The following is a 22,236-nucleotide window of genomic DNA, read 5'->3' on the forward strand; positions in this document are numbered from 1 at the left end:
TGAGGATGTTCCTTCAAATATGGAATTCCTGAAATTGAATTGCTCCATCTAGTGGTCAGTGGGTACCTATGTTCCTTTAACTAAAAGTCCAAAAAAGAGATAGAAATAATATAGACCCGCAATGAAGAAATAATAATATTGATTTTTGTGACAACTCTAATAAATATATTTCTATCTTATTTACTCAATAGTAGAACAATAATAACAATAGTAGAACATCATTTTAATGATGCCTGTAACTCAGGACAATGTACATCATAAGATGAAGTAGATCGGAAGGTTATGAAGTAATAAGTTGTTGGTCTGAAACACACTACAAGTGGTCCTCGACTTATGACCACAATTGATCCCAAAATTTCTGTTGCTAAGCAAAACAGTTCTTAAGTAAGGTTTGCCTTTCTTACCAAGTTGTGAATCACTGCAGTGGTTAAGTGAGGTCTGCAGAAACTGAAGTGATGGTGAAAAAGAGTTTCACAAAGGAACAAGGAAGAGTGGATCTCCTTGAGCAACTAAAGGAAACACTAGAAAGAGGAAGCGGATCTCAATTTGTTGATAAGTCACTTATCAAATTGAATTTTGTATAACTCTTTAAGAATGAGACGTGGTTTCTGTTTAAACCTTTCAGGAGAAAAGAAAGGAAATGATTCATGTGCAAGGGCTTGGGTCATTTGCAAACCAATTGTTCTAAAAAAGGGAGGCAGGGCAAACTTGTTAGACTTCATTTTAAAAGTCATGACATACTGTACTTCAGTCTGCATAAGAAAACATGAGAAGATTCTCCAGTCACATCATATTTAAGAGGGTTTATAGACTTATGGTTTATACAGTAAGTGTATAAACTTACAGTTTATTTGACAAATGGTCATCTCAGATGAAAGAGGCTTTTCATTAGAGAGATACTTTGTATAACAATTAAAATGCCATATATGTCTATAAGGGGGAAAAGGAATAATCTTTAGGAACAGGAGAAAGAGTCATAGCCAAGATAACAGATAAAAGAAATATAAGTCCAGAACAGAAATGTAATTTGATAAAACATATAAGATCTGGCCTCAACTAATTCTCATGAAGAAAAAGGGAGAAAATCACATTCAAACTTGAAAGATTCTGTAATCTTATAACATGGTGGCTCAGTGGCTAAGACACTGAGCTTGTTGATCGGCAGTTCAGCGGTTTGAATCCCAAGCGCCGCATAATGGAGTGAGCTCCCATTACTTGTCCCAGCTTCTGCCAACCTAGCAGTTCGAAAGCATGCAAAAATGCAAGTAGAAAAATAGGAACCACCTTTGGTGGGATGATAACAGCGTTCCATGCGCCTTCGGCGTTTAGTCATGCCGGCCACATGACCCCCATGACAACGGAGACGTCTTCAGACAGCTCTGGCTCTTTGGCTTTGAAACGGAAATGAGCACCGCCCCCTAGAGCCTGAAACGACTAGCAAGTATGTGTGGGGGAACCATTACCTTTTATAATAAAAGTAATATTAGCTTTTGTGTCTTTGGTTTCCAAGTTTGGTCTATCTTGTAATACTGTCCTAGATCTGAAGTTGTTTGTTTTCAGTAAAATATATTACCGAGAAAGGATGCAATACTTAAAGGAAAGCATTGCTGAGGATGGAAAATCGCTTATAAAAGTCTCCCTCCAGGAATTAGAATGTGACGAAACAAGAGCAGTGAAGAATTGCAATCCTCCAAAGTGCATACGGGTAGTCCTTAATTTAAGACTACAATTGGAACCAGAATTAGCACCCCATTTTACAACCTTTTGCCAAGGCTGGTAAGTGAATCATCACAGCGTTAAGCGAATCACCCATCTTCCCCCGTTGACTTTGCTTATTGGAAGTCGGCTTGGAAGGTTGCAGATTGCAATCCTATGACCTTAGGATGCTGCAACCATTGTAAATACATGCTGGTTGCCAAGTGCCTGAATTTTGATCACATGACTCTGAGACTGTGATGATGTAAGTGCAAGGGCTGGTCATATGTCACTTTTTTTCAGTGTGGTTGTAACTTCGAACAGTTGCTAAACAAATGATTGAGGATTACCTATACATTTATTGCACCAAAGTATATACTACCGGAGTCCAGATACTTTTGTAAATTGGAGAGTTAGCTAAAGGACTAAATTTGCAGTCACGTGTGAATGATTCTGGATGTTCAAGCTGTATAAAGGTCAAAAGAATAAGCCAAGTGGAGAGAAGAGGGAAAGGGACAAAGAAGAGACAAATTAACTTTAGAGTAAGCTGACATTACATATGATTATCATTTTGCTACTTGTTCAGTGACAACAGTCAAGTCCTTTAGGAATTTAAAGGATACACGGCATTAGTGTGCAATAAATATGGGAGAAAGACTGCACACAGGTTGGGAACAAATATACAGCAGGCAACTGGTAAAAGAAAAAGAGACTGTACATGAAACCAGAGTTTCTTATTCCCAGAACAAAATGTGATGTCAGAGAGGAATGTTTTCTTTTTGGTGACTGAAATGATGAGATGCATGCTGCAGGATAGTACTGGGGAAAAGTAAATAGTTCTGTCAACTACATGCAAAACAGGCTCCCAATGAGATCCACAAATGCAATACCACTTGAGCCATGACCTGACAAATGCACGCCTGACAAATGCACGCCGATGAAACCGCGCCGACGAAACCGCACTGCGATGAAACAAACAACATAGTGGGATGCGAAAACAACGTTAGAGGTTAGGGTTAGGGTTAGAGTTAGGGTTATAGTTAATTGGTAGAGAGAGGTTCCCTGAGGATGGGCTCTAGCAGGAGTCCGAAAGCTCAGAAGATTAAACCTCTGGTCCCAGTGACCGGCCCAGTTTGAATCCTGCAATGGTGTATGTAGCTCATAGTTGTAGTGGCAGTGGCTCTGGAGGCTCCATCTGTATACCATTTGAAAGGTACAACCGGGTATCAAGGAAGGAAACAAACAACCAGAGCAGACAACACCCAGATATGCAGGAAACAGAACCAGATAAACAGTTAAGGAAGAAACAATATCCTAATCAAGGAACCATCACGAAAATAACCACACCCAAACCAAGATTGACAGGGCAAACTAATATATATATATATATATATATATATATATATATATATATATATATATATATGTATGTATGTATGTATGTATGTATGTATGTATGTATGTATGTATGTACGTACGTACGTACGTACGTACGTACGTACGTTGTGTGTGTGTGTGTGTGTGTGAGAGAGAGAGAGAGTGATATATAAACCAGCAAATTCTACTCTCCCATGCATTGATGATGTTACCATGGAACATATGCAGGCGAACAAGCAAGCTCAGAGAACCAAGAAGAACTCAATATTAACATAGAAGGACGCCCAGCTTAGGCATCTCAAAGTATTTGGTTCCAAAGCTTATACGTTTGTGCCAAAAGAAAAGAGAATTTGAGCTGCAGATGTGATAGTTGAATACCCATAATACTCATAGAGTATTTTTCATTGAGTATCCTGCTGTAAAACCCATGCAAATATGTGTCATGACTTATTTTTGATGAAAGGGAAAAAGAGAGTAACCACGAGAGGTCTGAGCAATCAGTGATCAGACACTACAAGCATTGACAGTAGTCCTCACTACAACCTGGATGCCCAATACATGGATTCCACCATTAAGGCTGGCCTATGTTGCCAAGAGGAAGCAAGTAGAAGAACCCCACGCATGAATCCCCATGAATCCTGCAATGGTGTATGTAGCTCATAGTTGTAGTGGCAGTGGCTCTGGAGGCTCCATCTGTATACCATTTGAAAGGTACAACCGGGTATCAAGGAAGGAAACAAACAACCAGAGCAGACAACACCCAGATATGCAGGAAACAGAACCAGATAAACAGTTAAGGAAGAAACAATATCCTAATCAAGGAACCATCACGAAAATAACCACACCCAAACCAAGATTGACAGGGCAAACTAATATATATATATATATATATATATATATATATATATATATGTATGTATGTATGTATGTATGTATGTATGTATGTATGTATGTATGTATGTACGTACGTACGTACGTTGTGTGTGTGTGTGTGTGTGTGAGAGAGAGAGAGAGTGATATATAAACCAGCAAATTCTACTCTCCCATGCATTGATGATGTTACCATGGAACATATGCAGGCGAACAAGCAAGCTCAGAGAACCAAGAAGAACTCAATATTAACATAGAAGGACGCCCAGCTTAGGCATCTCAAAGTATTTGGTTCCAAAGCTTATACGTTTGTGCCAAAAGAAAAGAGAATTTGAGCTGCAGATGTGATAGTTGAATACCCATAATACTCATAGAGTATTTTTCATTGAGTATCCTGCTGTAAAACCCATGCAAATATGTGTCATGACTTATTTTTGATGAAAGGGAAAAAGAGAGTAACCACGAGAGGTCTGAGCAATCAGTGATCAGACACTACAAGCATTGACAGTAGTCCTCACTACAACCTGGATGCCCAATACATGGATTCCACCATTAAGGCTGGCCTATGTTGCCAAGAGGAAGCAAGTAGAAGAACCCCACGCATGGGAGATAAACCACTGAAAGAGACAAATGGAGAAAAACTGCATAAGGAGAGACCGATAATATTAGCTCTTTGAGGTAGCCCAGACCAGAAACACAATTAAGAGCATCAGCACTAACGTTATTGTAAGGTTGTATTAAACAAACACTTGCCAGACTAAATGTGTTTCTCCCCTTCTCTCCTTTTACTCTCTGGAAAACTAGGGAAGGCCCCTTCGGAAACACTTCCCATGTTTTCCTCCACCTGCAGGCTGAGCTGCATCTTATCAGACCGTTGTCTAGACTGCAGGTCTCCCAGTGCCTCCGAAGGCCATTCTCACTTCTCATCCAAGATGCCTGTAAGCGCTTTGTGTGAGATGGTCTAGAAGAGCAATCCATTCACAGAAATAGTGAGCATCAGCAGAGATGCTGGCAGATGCATTCCAAAATCTTTGCTAATAGATTGGCGCAGGACACAGAACCCTTTGAGAGATGATTGGAGTTGTGGATTGGTCAATGAGAGTAGAAGTTGCCATCTCAGCAAGTAGACCTTGCCCGCCTCAGCATTTCATGATCCAAGAAGATGATGAGATATGGAGAGAGAGTTGAAGATTCACCCTTTTTCCTTTCCCTGGCAATAATTCCACTTCAACTTTAAGAAGAGGCTAATCTGAGGCCACCTGTTTCAACTACGGTATATCTTCCTAGGCATATGTCCACAAAGCAAATACAGGAAGTGCTCAACTTATGACTACAACTGAGTTCAAAATTTCTGTTGTTAAGTGAGACATTTGTTAGGTGTGTCTTACCTCATTTTACGAACTTTCTTGCCCCGGTTATTAAGTGAATCTGACTTTCCCATTGACTTTGCTTGTCAGAAGGTCGCAAAAGGTTGCAAAACATGACCCCGGGACACTGCAACAGGCATAAGTATGAACCAGTTGCCAAGCGTCTAAATTTTGATCGCATGATCATGGGGATGCTGCAAAGGTCATAACTGTGAAAAACGGTCATAGGTCACTTTTTTCAGTGCCGTTGTAACTTTGAAGTGAGCTGTTGTAAGTCAAGGACTACTCTTTTCCTAATAGGATGCAGCTGGTAAGTGATAGGCTGTGCTTACACCCATACATAAATAGGTAACGTTATAATGATAAAACCTGCAATTGTTGCTTAAGTTAGATTCCCATTCTTGGGGAATGCTCACATGCACACACAGAGGTTCCAGCCTTAACATTGTTCAGCCTGGTGCACACTGGTGCTTGATTTGCAGCGCAACATCACAGACTTCTCATTCATCTAGCCCAGGGGTCAGCAATCCATGGCTCTGAAGCCGCATGTGGCTCTTTCATCCCTCTGCTGCGGCTCCCTGTTACTGGTTGGCTCCACAACTGATAGGGCTTTTGGTTAGGACAGATAGAGGAAAAAGATGCCACACTAGGAGGAGACTCTATGGTGGTGGTGGTGGTGGTGGTGGTGGGGAAACCAACTTCCGGTCAGCAGAGGAAAAAGGACACTGTCCTAGGAGGAGACTCTATGATGGGGGAATTGGACTTCCGGTTGGCTCCAGAACTGAACAGTGGGCTTCCGGTTAAGACCTTTATGGCTCTTTGAATGTTTAAGATTGCTGACTCATGATCTAGCCATTCCGTAGACGGAAGCTGACTAGGTAGGCAGTTAAATCACACTACAATGCAGGTGATAGCACAGTGCCCTCCAACTGCACTGTAAGGGGAGAAATGTAGCTCATGTCAGATGCCACAACCAGTTTCTGTCTTCCTTGGTATCACCAGGACTTGCTTGGTGCTTTCTAGAGGTTGGCTGAAATAATGCCACATACCACAGTAAAATAGGTTAAAACCGGAAAAAGTATCACGACTCAATAAAGATTGAAATGCCAATTGACACAGCAGCATACGTTCAGCCAAAACCCTGTGCTTGTTTTATTGTAATTGAGGCTGAAATTTAAGTAGATTTGGTGCCAATTGTAACTAGACAGAGAGCTGAAATCCAAATTAAGAGGAAAATAATCTATGCAATGAAGCATAAGAATGGAATGGGCTTGCTATGGCAAGGACAAGTAATTTAGCTTAAGAATAAAACTTTTATTACACAACAGATACCTAGATATCTGCTCTTTCCTCTTTTCAATGTTACCTTTGATTTTGAATGAAAATGCCAAATAATCAAAACGCTAGTAATATTAATATCTTAAAATGTAACACCTATTGATACAATACCCACTTTTTTTCTATTCTATATTCTAAAATTAATAGACGGTTAACAATTAAAGTATATTATATAAATGCGCAGTCTATTTATAGAGAAATACAGAATGAAATGACACGAGATTGAATAAGAGATCTTTGATCAGTTAGCATTCAAAGTTGTGGAGTTTAGTATGGGTAGTCCTCGAGTTACAACTATAATGGAGCCTTCCCACCACAATGATAAAACGGATTGGTCATTTGACCCAATTTTACAGCCTTTTTGGTGGTGTCATCCAAAAGGTGCTTTTTCAAGTGGTGACTGGATTTTCTGGTTTTTCTTTAAAGATGTTTTGCTCAAAATTTCTGTTGTTAAGTCAGATATTTGTTAAGTGAATTTTGTCCCATTTTATGATGTTTCTTGCCACAATGCTTAAGGTGTGAATTTAAGAACTGCAGTTCTTAAATTAGTAACTTAATGAATTAGTAATTCATTAAGTGAATCTGGCTTCCCCAATGACTTTGCTTGTGAGATGGTGTAAAAGGGATCACATGACCCCAGAACACTACAATGGTCATAAATATGAACCAGTTGCCAAGCATGTAAATTTTGATCACATGATCATGGAGATGCTTTTACGGTTATAAGTATAAAAAACAGTCATAACTCACTTTTTGGGTGCCATTTTAACTTTGGTCACTGAATGAACTGTTGTAAGTTGAATGAAGTGTATAATATTTGATATCATTCAATGATTTTTTTTTACTATAGAACAACTCAAGCCATTTTAGAATCTGAAAGTCAGTGGATGAATTCTGCATCCAAAGTTATTATAGGCCACTTCTTTCTCATATAAATTCTTTGGAATCACATACCTTTTTCTTTGACGCTTGGTGGTTGAAACCCCCCCTGTTTTTGGTAAGTGCATCTGTAGGGGTCTGTTGGAAAACATTTATCAGCATCTTGCAAATGAGTTCAGGGAGATAATCGGAAGGTGGGACATGATCTGTTTTGTTTCGTTTTAGCTCATGTGGCCAAAATAATTTTCTCCTCAGGCAGGAATGATTTGATATGAGTCAAGGATTTTCAGGACACCGTTGACGTTTTTCCCTGGGAACCTGATGTCCATTAGCGCCGAAAACTGCTTTTTAATCATCTGTCATCTGTATAAGAAAAGATACTACATTTAAGAAGGCTGAAAATGATGAGATAAGTCTGAAGCCTAGAAGGGATTCAAAAGTGGGGAAAATTTGGGATAAAGTTAAAGTACACAGAATAAATTATTTTCTAATTAGTTGGGTTTCAATTTGAGGAAAAGTACTTAGGTTTTCTAATTAGAAATGCAGTGCGGAACACTTGAAAAAGACTAGGTGATAAATTACTCCGTGGATTCTTCTGATCGGTCCTGTCAAGCTGACAACCAATTATCTCCACCTGAATTTTAACTCTTTGAATTTCACTCTTGGGTAAGAGAGCCACTTGCTTAGTTAGAGAAACTTGATTTTAGAAAGGCACCACCATCTCATTCATGGATAGAGCTACTGGTGCTTATCTCTATAGCAAAAGTGGGGAAACTGTGATCCATTCTTTAAGAGTCAACTTGAGTAGAACTGCAGGCTTTTTATTTTTTTAAAATTTTGTTTAAACACAAATAATACAAACAGTACATATACAACTGAATACAAAAAAAAGAAAGACAAAAGAAAAAGGGGGGAAAAACCACATATTACAGTGAACCCATATCCCGAGACATTTTTCCCCCTCCCTTATATTTCTTAGATATACAATATATTCTAATTGTGCCCTCATACCCTCCAAAACAAGATATATTCTTGAGTAGGTTTATTCCCTTTACCTTCCACCAACACTGATTTTATAAAATCCCCCCATATTTCATTATAACTATTTACTTTAATCATCCCTTTTTAAAGTTTAATTTCTGTTGTTAATTTATCATTTGTTGCCATACTCCAAATTTCATTATACCACTCATTTCTTTGAATATCCCAATTTCGTCCCCAATATTTAGCCATCACTAATCTAGTTGCCATTATCAAATTTACAATCAATTCCTTTTTTGTTTCATTTATATTCCATTTTTCCACCAGCAACAATAATGCAATCCTCAGTGACATCTCTAAATTTACATTCAGCAGTGTTCTAATTTCTCTAAACACCATTTTTGGGCACTATCACAATCCCACCACATATGTTTATATGTTCCAACCTCTTCCTTTCTGCTGCAGGCTTTATAACCATGGAAAACAGCTGAAAATGTTTAAAAATGTTCCTTTTCAAGATTTTTGATTGAGTCTCTGTTTACTACTGATGAAAGAAATGTCCTTCTGGGTTCGGCTCCAAGTGGGGAAAAAGACACTGGAGACATGGAGGCTGCTTGGAAAGATGGTTTATTTGTGGACAGGGCCACATGGCTTGAGCCCTGAACAGAAAAGGTGCTTCAATGTTGGTGGAGAAGGGCTGAGGAAGGGGCTTGCTAGGCTTTTTATAACCTGTTCAGTCCCACCTCTCTGTTTCCTGTTCCTGTGTAAGAAATGTATTCTGATTGGTTGTCAGACTCCCATGGGGCCATGCAGGGGCAACTCTCTAGGCTGCGTTTTGAATCCAGGTTTGGTTGAGTTCTCAGATGCCATGTGGTCAGTTGAGTAAATGGCTTTAATCCCATCCCCCTGGAGTTGAAGTAGAGAAGTCTTTATTATGTAAAGTGGACTAGCTTGGCCTTCTTAATGGCCCATTGACAAAGTGGGAATGGGTAGGAAGCTACAGGAAGCTATTCTGTCTTTTAAAACATGTTTCTTTCTTTTCACATCCAGAGAAATATTCTACCTTTTCAATATTTCCTAGGATATTTCATTGTTCTGGGAGAGGGCTGGGTGATAACTTCCTACACTATCTTCCAGCTATCTTGAGAGACCGCCTACTGCCAATTACCTCCACGCGACCTATTAGATCTCATCGATTAGGCCTCCTCCGAGTTCCATCTGCCGGTCAATGCCGACTGGCAACCATGCGGAGGAGAGCCTTCTCGGTAGCAGCTCCGACCCTATGGAACGATCGTACCCTCACCACCCTCCAGACCTTCCGCACAGCCCTCAGAATCTGGCTATCCCGTCAGGCCTGGGGCTAAGACTGTAACCCGCCCGAATGGTATGAATGTTGTGTTTTAATTATGTATTGTCTTATATGCTACAAGTTTGTCTCCCCCCCCCTTTTGGGTTGTGAGCCGCCCTGAGTCCCCCCAGGGAAAAGGGCGGCATATAAATAAACTTCTACAATCTACAATCTACAATCTTGAAAAACAATTTCCAAAAACAATGCCTTGCCATTGTGAAGTGAGCCCATCAGGATTGATAGAGCAACTTCTTGTGCGGACATCAACTCCCAGAATTCCCCAGCCTGCATACTTGTTGAAGAATTCTAGGAGTTGAAGTCCACAGGTCTTCAGGTTACCAACGTTGAAAAACTACAGTGTAGCAGGTTGACAAAAATGCGTATTAATCACCATGTCCTTGAACTGTATTTTTCTTCCAAAACTACAGTGTCTCTGAAATTTCAATTTAACATAGAAGATTTAAATGAAGAGAATATTCTCCCATTGCTCATGTTTCCCCAAATTCTAACTGCTTCCAACCTACTGCAAAATTTTAATTTATGAATAATAGATTACAGGTTATAGTGAAAAGGTTAACAATAAAGCTTTAAATTGAAAGTTGTTTAATAAGGCAAATATTTCTGTATACTAAAACAGAAGAAAATCAGGAAATTGTCCCAGATTTTATTTTTTAATTGCACCCAATTAGATTGACCCAAATAATCACAAAAGCCCAGAGCAACGATTGGGATTTTTATTTTATTGGTTTATTGCTTTATTTTTATTTGGGGGAAAAAAAAAAGCCAAGCTATAAAAGTGAAATGTGAAACTTTCAAATCTATATAGGTAGTCCTCGACTTACATCCACAGTTGAGCCCAAAATTTAGGCTGCTAATTTAGACAGTTGTTAAATGAGGTTTGCCTCATTTTTTTTGCCACAGTTGTTAAGAGAATCACTGTAGTTTCGTAATATGGCTGTTAAGTGAATCTTTACTTTGCTTGTCACAAAATGTGATCACATAACCCCAGGACATTCCAACTGTCATAAATATGAACCAGTTGCCAAGGAACCAAATTTTGATCATGTGACCACGGGGATGCTGTAAGGCCGTAAGCGCTAAAAACAGTCACAAAGTCACTTTATTCAGTGCCATTGAAACTTCAAATGAATGGTTGTAAATCAAGGATTTAGATTTGAGATTTGAGAAGTTTATTTATATGCCGCCCTTTTCCCTGGGGGGACTCAGGGCGGCTTACAACTCGAAAAGGTGGGGGGGAAACAAACATTTAACACGTAGGACAGTGCGTCATTAAAAACACAACATTCATACCATTCGGGTGGGTTAGAGCCGAGGTGGCGCAGTGGTTAAATGCAGCACTGCAGGCTACTGCTAGATCAGCAGTTCAGCGGTTCAAATCTCACCGGCTCAGGGTTGACTCAGCCTTCCATCCTTCCGAGGTGGGTAAAATGAGGACCCGGATTGTTGGGGGCAATATGCTGACTCTCTGTAAACCGCTTAGAGAGGGCTGAAAGCCCTATGAAGCGGTATATAAGTCTACTGCTATTGCTATATTGCTATTACAGTCTTTAGCCCCAGGCCTGACGGGATAGCCAGATTTTGAGGGCTGTGTGGAAGGTCTGGAGGGTGGTGAGGGTGCGAATCTCCACGGGGAGATCGTTCCATAGGGTCGGAGCTGCCACCGAGAAGGCTCTCCTCCGCGTGGTTGCCAGTCGACATTGACCGGCAGATGGGACTCAGAGGAGGCCTAATCTATGGGATCTAATAGGTCGAGTGGAGGTGATTGGCAGTAGGCGGTCTCTCAAGTACCCAGATCCACTACCATGAAGGGCTACTTGTACTACTTCCCCCGCCCTTGACTGTCCATTATATTTAAAGGGGGGAGGGAAATTTCTTTTATTCAGATTCTTTTCTGTATTAGTGGCTGCAGAACTTCCACCCACATCTGTTCCAAGGTTGCAACTTTATTGGCAATTCTGCTGTGCTGATGGGAGGGGAAGAAAACAGCACAGCTGCCTGCAACTTTTCTGTGCAACCTGCTCCTCCACATCAACTTGATTTTATTTCTTTGCATATATACATATTTACAAATGCGTTCAGTAGAAAAATAGCAACATGCCATATCATAATGGGAACACCTCCAAAGCTGATAACACATTCCCAGCCTGCCAAACTAGATGCCCAGAGCTGATGTTAAATGTTTGGAATACAGTATTTAGGCAGAGAGTGTTCCCACCCTTTAAAACAACAAGGTTCCTCAGATTATAGCAATAGCAGTTAGACTTATATACCGCTTCATAGGGATTTCAGCCCTCTCTAAGCGGTTTACAGAGTCAGCATATTGCCCCCAACAACAATCCGGGTCCTCATTTTACCCACCTCAGAAGGATGGAAGGCTGAGTCAACCCTGAGCCGGTGAGATTTGAACAGGTGAACTGCAGAACTGCAGACAGCTGAAATAGCCTGCAGTGCTGCATTTTAACCACTGCAACCGATAAATCTTATAGTTGCCATTTCATTTCCAATGGAGCCTGGGGGGCAGAGGTGGGTTCCTACCAGTTCGCACCAGTTCAGTAGAACCGGTTCATCAAATCTACAGAACCGGAAAGCAGGCCACACCTACAGAAGAGGTTCCAAATTTTTTTGAAACCCACCACTGACAGACAGACAGACAGTCAGTCAGTCAGACAGACAGATAGACAGACAGACAGACAGACAGACAGACAGACAGACACACACACACACACACACACACACAGAAAGAGAAAGAAATCCACCACTATACCGCCGGAAGATGCTTTAATTAAAAAGATCTACGAATGTGCAGAAATGGACAGAATGACGGGTTGGCTGAGGGACAAAGGAGAAACAGAACATTATCTTAGCTGGAACCTATGGTATATGTGGGCGACTAGGAGAACAGCAGGGACTTAAAATGGGGAAAGTTAACATAGGTACCGTAATAGATCCCTGAATCTTGCAATGAAAGATGTGGCTTAGAGACCTAATAATGAGGAAAGAAAGAAAAACCGGGCTGTGAATGACTGTCACCGTGGGGGGGGGGAGGGGGGGTTGTATGTCTAAAACGGCATTTGTATCTGTATGTTTTACTTTATATTGTTATGTATGATTCGTCTTGCTTATGTCGTTGTATTTATGTCGCTGTATTGTTTTTTCTGTTTTTTAAAGGTAATAATGTTTAATAAAAATTATATTTAAAAAAAAAAAGAAAGAGAAAGAGAAAGAAAGGAAGAAAGAAAGAAATAAAAAAAGAAAAAAGAAAGAAAAAGTGAGAGAGAGATGAAAGAAAAAAAGGAAAAAGGGACAGAGAGACAAAAGGAAGGAGAGGGAGGGAGGGAGGGAGGGAGGGAGAGAGAGAGAGAGAGAGAGAGAGAGAGAGACAGGGAGAGAGAAAACACATGGCCGGCAAGCCACTCCCACAAAGGAGGCCACACCCACATAGTAGGTTCGAAATTTTTTTGAAACCCACCACTGCTGGGGGGTGGGGGTGGGGGGGAGGCACCTCATCCCAATCTTTCTTAAATTCTCCCATTTTAAAATCGGGTAACTGACATCAGGCACCTTCTGCTGTGAAAAAGGGCAGTCTGAGTTTCCCGAGATCCTTTTTTTGACTTCCAGATGTGCATCCACTGCAAAACTGAGGTTGGAGACAAGGCTCTGTTAGGCCCCAAGCTAGGATTTGCAAATAAATTCTGTTTATACAGCTAGAGATCATCCTGGTCCAGACTAAGCTGATTTCCCAAATTACAAGAGAGAAATTTAAATCTAGATTGTGGACATGTATGGTAATTAAAATGTGCCTAACTGGTACGTCTCCTGAGGTTCTCCTGAATTGGAGTTTGGATAAGGCCAAGGAAATAAATTCGATGATGGACTGTAGACACAAGGCAGTTTCACCCAGCAACCTAAGCTGCTGCTCTCTCAGGCTGCTTCTCAAGCCAACTTAAAAAATACAAGGCATTAATACAATCACACAGCTTCTGCCTGTTAACTATTGTGGTGGAGACCTACATCCAGTGCCAGGTTCTTCTCTCTGCAATTTGTTGTCATTTCAATGCCCGGACTTCCAGGGATTGCTTGTTAATTATCTTTTCATGTTTTATAAGAGACAAAAATTGTTTCCTTTATAGCATGGCCCTCCCAAATCACACAGAAGTGGCAAGCATAATTTAATTAAATTGAGAGGTGATATCATCCATTGACTCACAAGAAAGGCAGAGTAGATGAGATGGATTTTCTTCATCTTTCTCTGTCTCACCACTAAATGTTCTTTTGGTTGGTTGGATGACTTTATGGTTAAAATCTCCTCACTGATTTTCTGGATCATATGAGTTGAAGTCAAACATTAAGTTAAAAAGCTGTTAGGGAGGATTACTGCTCCAAGAAAATGCATCCAGGAACACCAAATTCATTAGATGGTAAGATTAATTTAAGTCTAAAACAGAAGCCCACACAAAGATTCTCCATTCAAGAAATATTTCTATTAATGCAGCAAGTGGTTTTAAGGCATAAAATCCATGTCTTAATCATCTGAGCTGATACCAGATTTGAGGGAGAAGGTGGTGTGTGATGCTCCTCATGATATCAAGAGGACTGCAGTTTCCGATGATGCCTTGTCAATATGCCTGAACATTTCAAATAGAAAAGATAGATAGTTATGTGTGTATGCGTGTGCATATATATGTACTATATATACACACAGACATATACTGTATATACACACACACACATAGTGTATGTATGTATGTATGTTTGTATGTATATGTATGAATGAATGTATGTAAACAGCATATATCTATATATATAAAAGGCACTCATCATGAAATCTCCAGAACCGTAAATCCTATAAACTTGAAATTTGGCATATATGTTCCTCTTGGCTTCTAGGTGCTCTCTAAGAAAGGATTTTTTGAAATGACCATCAGATCATTAGTACTTCTTATACAGTAATTAACACACTCTGATGCTAAGGAGTTCTACTCCCCCTCCCCACCTGAAAAGAACTCTGTTCCAACTCCCAGTTGCCTCACATTCCATTACCTCAGTTCAAACTGGCAGACATTCCACTCCTTCACTTCCTTTACTACTGTAAGGAGTTTGGGGCTCCTTACAGTACTAAATGTTGGTACTTCACCAACATGTCTATGCCTTCCACCTATGGAACTGCTTCTAGACTCAAGGCGGTGGGAGCGATATTCCCGTATGTGTCTCAATCTCCAACCACCACTGAGCCAACCGATTATGAACCGAATTTCTCCTGCAGAGCCCGATCACATAGTGGTGTTGTGAGGAACAGATATCCAGCTACTAGTATATAATATTACATTTATATGTATTATAGTAAATATATAATATTATTTATATATACACACATACACACACACATACAGTACATACATACACACATATACTACACACATATACTGTGTTTGACCCCCGAAATAAGTGCTGGGCCTTATTTTTGGGGAGGTCTTATAATTTTTGAGGTGCAGGAGGCAGTGAGTGTAGTTACCTCATGGCTGCTGCTGTGCTGCAATATTTTCAATATATATATACGCGCGCGCACACACACACACACACACACACACACACACACACACACACACACACACACACACACACACACATATATATATATATATATATATATATATATATATATATATATATATATATATATAGAGAGAGAGAGAGAGAGAGAGTTACAACCTCCAGTAAGCCCCAATTATGGGAGGAAGCCAACTGCTTCCATTATCTGTCAATCGGCTTGTCACAAGAGTCCATCACGACAGAAACCCAATATTTTTACTGTTGCCTTTATATATATATGTGTGTGTGTGTGTGTGTGTATGTATACACAGTATATACATACATGCATGCATACATATACACACATGTATGTGAAATACACATATGCATATATATGGCAAAATTCACTGAATTTAAGGCCTGCTGGATCAGCGCTTTAGTATTTGCTTTGAGTTGGCAATTGTTTTCTTTGATGTCGTTCGCTGTGGCATTTTGACAAACAAGGAATGAGCGACTTATCTTATAAAGATTTATAGCCCATAGCTTCAGTAGTCTTGTGAAGAAGACAGCCACTGTGCAAATGGCAAGGTTAAAGTGATTGTGATTGTGTATGGAGTAAATACTAACTCCTGCTAGTATTTCATTCTGAAAACTAGTTTAAACAATGTTTAGATAACTGTAAATGGAAGCTCTTTCATAAGCTTAACCCCTTATGTGAAGTTTGGTCGCATTCAAGGTCAGAAAGAAAGAAAAATGTTCTTTATGGAGTTATGTTCTTAACTCCAGTATGCACTGTTGACATATTTCGTCCTCCCATCCTTCTTATATAAGCTTTAAAGCAACCTCCTGTGTTTTAAATACAGCATCTCTGATATTTGTTTTATCATTACAGAACATTGTTTAGAGAAGCCAATCTACAGTGACAAATGCAGTATAAGAATATAAATGTGCTTGGTCCGGTGCTTTGTTTTGTCATCTGAGCAATCAGAGGAAGCATCTCTAAAAACATCTGATTGATGCCATCAGGACTGTACTGATATTAGTGTTCTCCAGCAGATGTTCCGAGAAGGAGCAATAACTTCTGTTATATTTTCACATCTGCAAAATTAATGGACTTGGACTGAAGTTCTCTCGCTTTTTCAAGAGCCGTAACTTGGCCCTGCCTTTCTTCAAACTGTTATAACTTAATTCCCACATGCTGAAAAAAAAGGATGGTAGATTCCTTTGGCAGGCAGATGACATTTATAGTACATCAATTCCCCACCTTCTTCTACCTCCACGTACAACCTTTTGAGCTATAACCCCTATGTGAAAGTTGCCATGGTTCAGTCTGCAGAGAGATGCTGTGATAATTGTTTCATTATATGTTTCTAACGATGTAGCTTTATCTGTTGCAGTTGCTTCATTTAATCTGTGAGATGCTTATTTTTACTAGCTGGGGTAGCAACTAGCAAAAAATAAGTGACAAATTGTATGTGCCATTAGAGATATGCAGCAAATATCAGCTGCTGGGCTTCCAGTTAAGATTAGAACACAGGGAAGATGAGTCTTAATTTCCCCCCACTTTTTAAAAAAAAAATGTTTTCAAGTCCAAGTAAGAATTTGAAACAGGACCATATACAATTTGGATGCACCATACAATCTAGGATAGATAGATAGGTAGGTAGGTAGATAGATAACAGTGAGACACTATATATATATATATATATATATATATATATATATATATATATATATATATATATATATATATATATATATATATAGTATCACATTTATCAGCAGAAATACAATATATATATATGTATGTATGTATGTGTGTGTGTATATATATACATACATACATGTATAGATACATACATACATACATACATACATACACAGACAGACAGACAGACATACAAAATATATTTACTCATTGCAAAAGTGCAGAGGTGGGTTGCTGCCGGTTTGGCCCAGATTGGGCAAACCGGTAGTAATGGCGGTGGGAGGCATACGCGTGCCCGAACTAGTAGTAAAATAATTGGCAACCCCACCTCTGCTCAAGTGGTTTTCCCGTTTATAGGAATTAATAGCTACTAATATATGTCATTTTATAAAGGCACATAGGACATGAAACCAAAAGTCTCAGACTCAAATGAACATGGGGGCACATTACATACAATGAGCTACTCAGTGGACTGCATTCCTACACAGGAAAACATGCAACAGCGATTAAAATCTAATACTCATTAATTAATTAAATTAATAATTAAATTAAAACAAGGTATTATTGTACTGTACAATGAATAAAAAAAAATTAAAATATCATTACTGGTGGTTAATAAAACCAAAAGTATATTAAACATTGTATCAATGGGGTTGCAATAAGTGATCTGCCTGTTTCCCACTCTTCACCACTGTGTTGCTCTGTGTGGACACACCCTGGTGCCAACTAGCATAGACAAATGGTAGCATGAGGCAAAGTCAGATGGTGAAAGCATAGCTGCAAAACTGCCATGGTGAGATTTGAGGGCCAGTAGATTGTACATTGTTGAGCCCTTGTGGGCTCTTCATGCTAGCATATCATCCACAGTGGATCCAAATCCTATGCAGCTTTTGGAATTGGGATTCTGCTAAATCTGCTCTTTATGGTGGCTGCTTCAGAGGTGGTATTCAACAGGTTCTGACCAGTTCTGGAGAACCAGTAGTGGAAATTTTGAGTAGTTCGGAGAACCGGTAAATACCACCTCTGACTGGCCCCGCCCCCATCAATTCTCTGCCTCCCGAGTCCCAGCTGATCAGGAGGAAATGTGGATTTTGCAGTAACCTTCCCCTGGAGTGGGGAGAGAATGGAGATTTTACAGTATCCTTCCCCTGCCACACCCACCAAGCCAAGCCAAGCCACACCCACCAAGCCAAGCCAAGCCACACCCACCAAGCCACACCCACAGAACTGGTAGTAAATTTTTTTGAATCTCACCACTGGGCTGTTTATCTTGTCTTGTCTATGTTTTTGAGCCATCATGGGCTGAACAAAAACACTCAACTGGACGATAGGTTTCTGATCCCTGCATTAAACCACATCTTTAATATGAAATACTATCCTGCCCTTATGCTGTAATAGGTTGAATTGATCATTAGTTTGTGTTGTGACTCGGCAGAAACCTCCTGTGAGTTGTTTCGGGATGCATGCAGGAGAAGGGCTGACCGACTCACAGGAGAGGATAACGAGCAGCTGTGGCTCGTTAGGATCTCCTCCTATGGATAAAAGACGGATGGTGCCACGCCCTGGGTGGCAGAAGTCAACGTTCCATTCCATTCCGTTTCTGTTCTAGTCAAGCTCTCCGTTTGTGTGCAACCATCGAGAAAAAGCACTTGGATAAGTGACTTGATTTTTATAATCCTGTTTTGTAGCAGTTTATGAGGGAGGACTTTTGCCGGAGCATTTATCTGTGTTTATTTTGGGCTCTCAGCCAGCAAGAGCCGGGACTGATAAAAACATTCCTTTGAACGTTCTGTTTGGCTTTCGTTTTTGAACGGACAAGGTGGGAGTCAGAACAAGTTTGGCTATGTTCACACAAAACACATCTGCTCGAAGTACAGTATTTCAGATCACAGGTCAGTAGTTTGTTCAAATTGATATTCCAGTTTTTCAAGATTAAAAACAATCCCCAAACAGGAAGGAAATATTATTAAAGAAAAAGAAAAGACTTGACATGGACAACTAGCATATCAAGGAAAAGATTAGCAATAGTCATCTTCTTTTTTAAAGTTTAAAATTAGGCATTCCCTAACTTGAATTCTGCAGGTTTTTCATCTTGTTGACTGTTTGTTCAAAGTAGGCTGTGATTATATAGAAGTATATAAAGATTCTGGAATTCAACCAGACAGGTAAAATACCTTGGGCTAAAAATATTTATCAAAGATGACAGGTTCTTACTATAAAAATGACTGAGAAAATCATTTTGAGAGTTCCCATATTTTATGTTGTAATAGTATAATACTAAGCTTATCTACTTAGAAGTACATCTCTGAGTAGACTAACCGGTCTTTCTGTTCCTTTTAACTGTATAGCTGTGGTAGAATGTAGTCTGGATTCCCAGGTGGGAGGGACTGCAAGAGGAGCAAGAGACAATGAAGTTTAAACAGTTTGGTCGAGAGAAAGAGGGGAAAGATAGCTCCTCCCTAGAACTTCTCAGATTACATCTTTAATGATGCAACGAATTGCTTTAGTTTCACAAGATTTCTGTTTATAGGTGAGGAACAATGAAGAAAACTGCTTAGAAGTAACTTTCTCTGTCTTGGTTTTTGGAGTCCCACATCAATAACGTTTCCAAGATATCCCTTATTGCACATTCTTGCTTGCATACAGAGACTTTCCATAAAGTCTTTATGTGGCGGTGAAGGTTGAATCCTTCTTCATCTAGTTGAGAGAAATTTCCATTGCTTCAATCTGCCAAACACTTGCCAATAGCAATAGGAATAGCACTTAGACTTATATACCGCTTCATAGGGCTTTCAGCCCTCTCTAAGCGGTTTACAGAGTCAGCATATTGCCCCCAACAACAATCTGGGCTCTCATTTTACCCACCTCAGAAGGATGGAAGGCTGAGTCAACCCTGAGCTGGTGAGATTTGAACAGCCGAACTGCAGAACTGCAGTCAGCTGAAGTAGCCTGCAGTGCTGCATTTAACCACTGCGCCACCTCAGCTCTTTGCCAGCGTTTGAGGACCTTTATAAACTTAGGGATAGACACCTAAAGCTTTTACCTCTCCAGTTATTTCAGCTGAATTGTGATTGCTATGGAGAAAGTCAATCTCAATCTACCTCTCCCTCCCTCCCGCCCTCTCTATCTTCAGGACTTATATCAGAAAGCATACTTGTGCTGTTGCTGTTATTGCATTAATAAGTCATGTCTGACTTTTCATGACTCCATGGACCATATCATGCCAGGCCCTCCTGTCCTCCACAGGAGCCTGCTCAAATTCATGTTCATTGCATCGATGAGCCTATTTAACCATCCCATCCTCTGCCATCGCCTTCTTTTGCCTTCAATCTCTCCCAACATCAGCGTCTTTTCCAATGACTTCTCTGTTCTCATTAGGTGGCCAAAGTATTTGACTTCAGCTTCAGGCTTTTATCTAAGAAATTGTAACCACCAAACCAGAGCTTCCTTGATTGCTCATTTCTAGTCCTGCTTGCTGCTAGAATGTTCTGATACTTGTACATGGTGGCCATGTTTTCTTTGCTTGATTTTTTTCCCCCTCACAGTGAAATGTAAATAGGGAGAGGGGAAAATTAGGACACGGGGCCAGTGATAGTTGCCTGATTTTTGGGGGTGTTCCTCCAAAAAAGGAGATCAAGGGAACATAGCAATAGCAATAGCAGTTAGACATATACCGCTTCATAGGGCTTTCAGCCCTCTCTAAGCGGTTTACAGAGTCAGCATATCACCCCCGCAGTCTGGGTCCTCATTTCACCCACCTCGGAAGGATGGAAGGCTGAGTCAACCTTGAGCCGGTGAGATTAGAACCGCTGAACTGCAGATAACAGTCAGCTGAAGTGGCCTGCAGTACTGTACCCTAACCACTGCACCATCTCGGCTCCTGAAGTACAGCAGGGGTTAAATGCTACTGGTTCAGACCAGTTCACCCAAACCGATAGTAAAAAAAATGCTACCGGTTCAGGCAAACCGGTATTTCTGACAATCAGCTGTGACGCATGATATATATTAGCTGGAAAGCAGGATTTCCTGCTTTCTAGCGAATCTAAATCACATGGCACAGTGGATTCCCCCCCCCCACTGTTCTACTCACCTTTGCAGGTGTGCTCGGTAACAGGCTCCACTCTCCCTCCTGAATGTCATCACGTCCATTTTTTTAATTGAAAATTTAAAAAGCTTTTACAAATATTTACCTCCCAACCCCCCAACCCCCTGAACCCATCTCCCCCCCCCCCCGACTTCCCAGAGCAAATACAGGGTATAAATCTTTAACAATCATATTCTAAAGTTAACTAAAAAAAACTTTAGCATTATCTTGCATTTGTACTTTAACTCCTCTTTTGTTAAGCTAACTCTAAACAAATTATGTCATTCCTTGCTTCTTCAATCATAGGCTATCTGGAGTTTCTTAGCCCCATATTTATTTTGAATATAATCAATCCATCTTCTCCACTCTAGTTTATATTTCTCGTCTGAGTGATCCTTAAGATATGCTGATATTTTAGCCATCTCTGCTAAGTTTGTTACTTTTAATGTCCATTTTTGAATAGTAGGCAAATGTTCCTTCTTCAAGTACTGCGCCGTTGTTAGGTTCAAAATCAAATTAGTCTCTATAACAGTACAATCAGTAGTTATACCTAACAAGAATAACTGAGGGGTAAACTTTATCCTCTTTTTAAAAATATTTTGCATAATCCACCATATTTTTATCCAGAATGCTTTAACCTTTTTACAAGTCCACCCTATATGGTAATATGTAGCATCAACACAATCACATCTCCAGCATTTAGGTTGTAAATTCATCACGTCCATTTTTGATGCTCTGCGCATGCATGGAAGGTCCTCTGTGCATGTGTGGAAGGTCCGCGCATGCTCACATTTGCGAATCGGTAGTGAAAGTAAGTAGATTTCACCCCTGGAGTACAGCAACCCCTACAGAGATGCCTCTATGTACTGGTGGGTGTAATATTGGTACCTTTCATAATTCTATTACATCAACAATCTCATCATGCGAGTTGAGTATTAGAGGCAAAATTGGCTGCAGGGCAGTGGAGATGAAGCAAAAAGTGTATTTGAAGAACATATAGGTGGTACACCTCATACTAATTCTTGAGGTGGTTCAGGGC

This window comes from Thamnophis elegans, chromosome 5 (genome assembly GCF_009769535.1).
Source record: "Thamnophis elegans isolate rThaEle1 chromosome 5, rThaEle1.pri, whole genome shotgun sequence".
Lineage (NCBI taxonomy): Eukaryota > Metazoa > Chordata > Lepidosauria > Squamata > Colubridae > Thamnophis > Thamnophis elegans.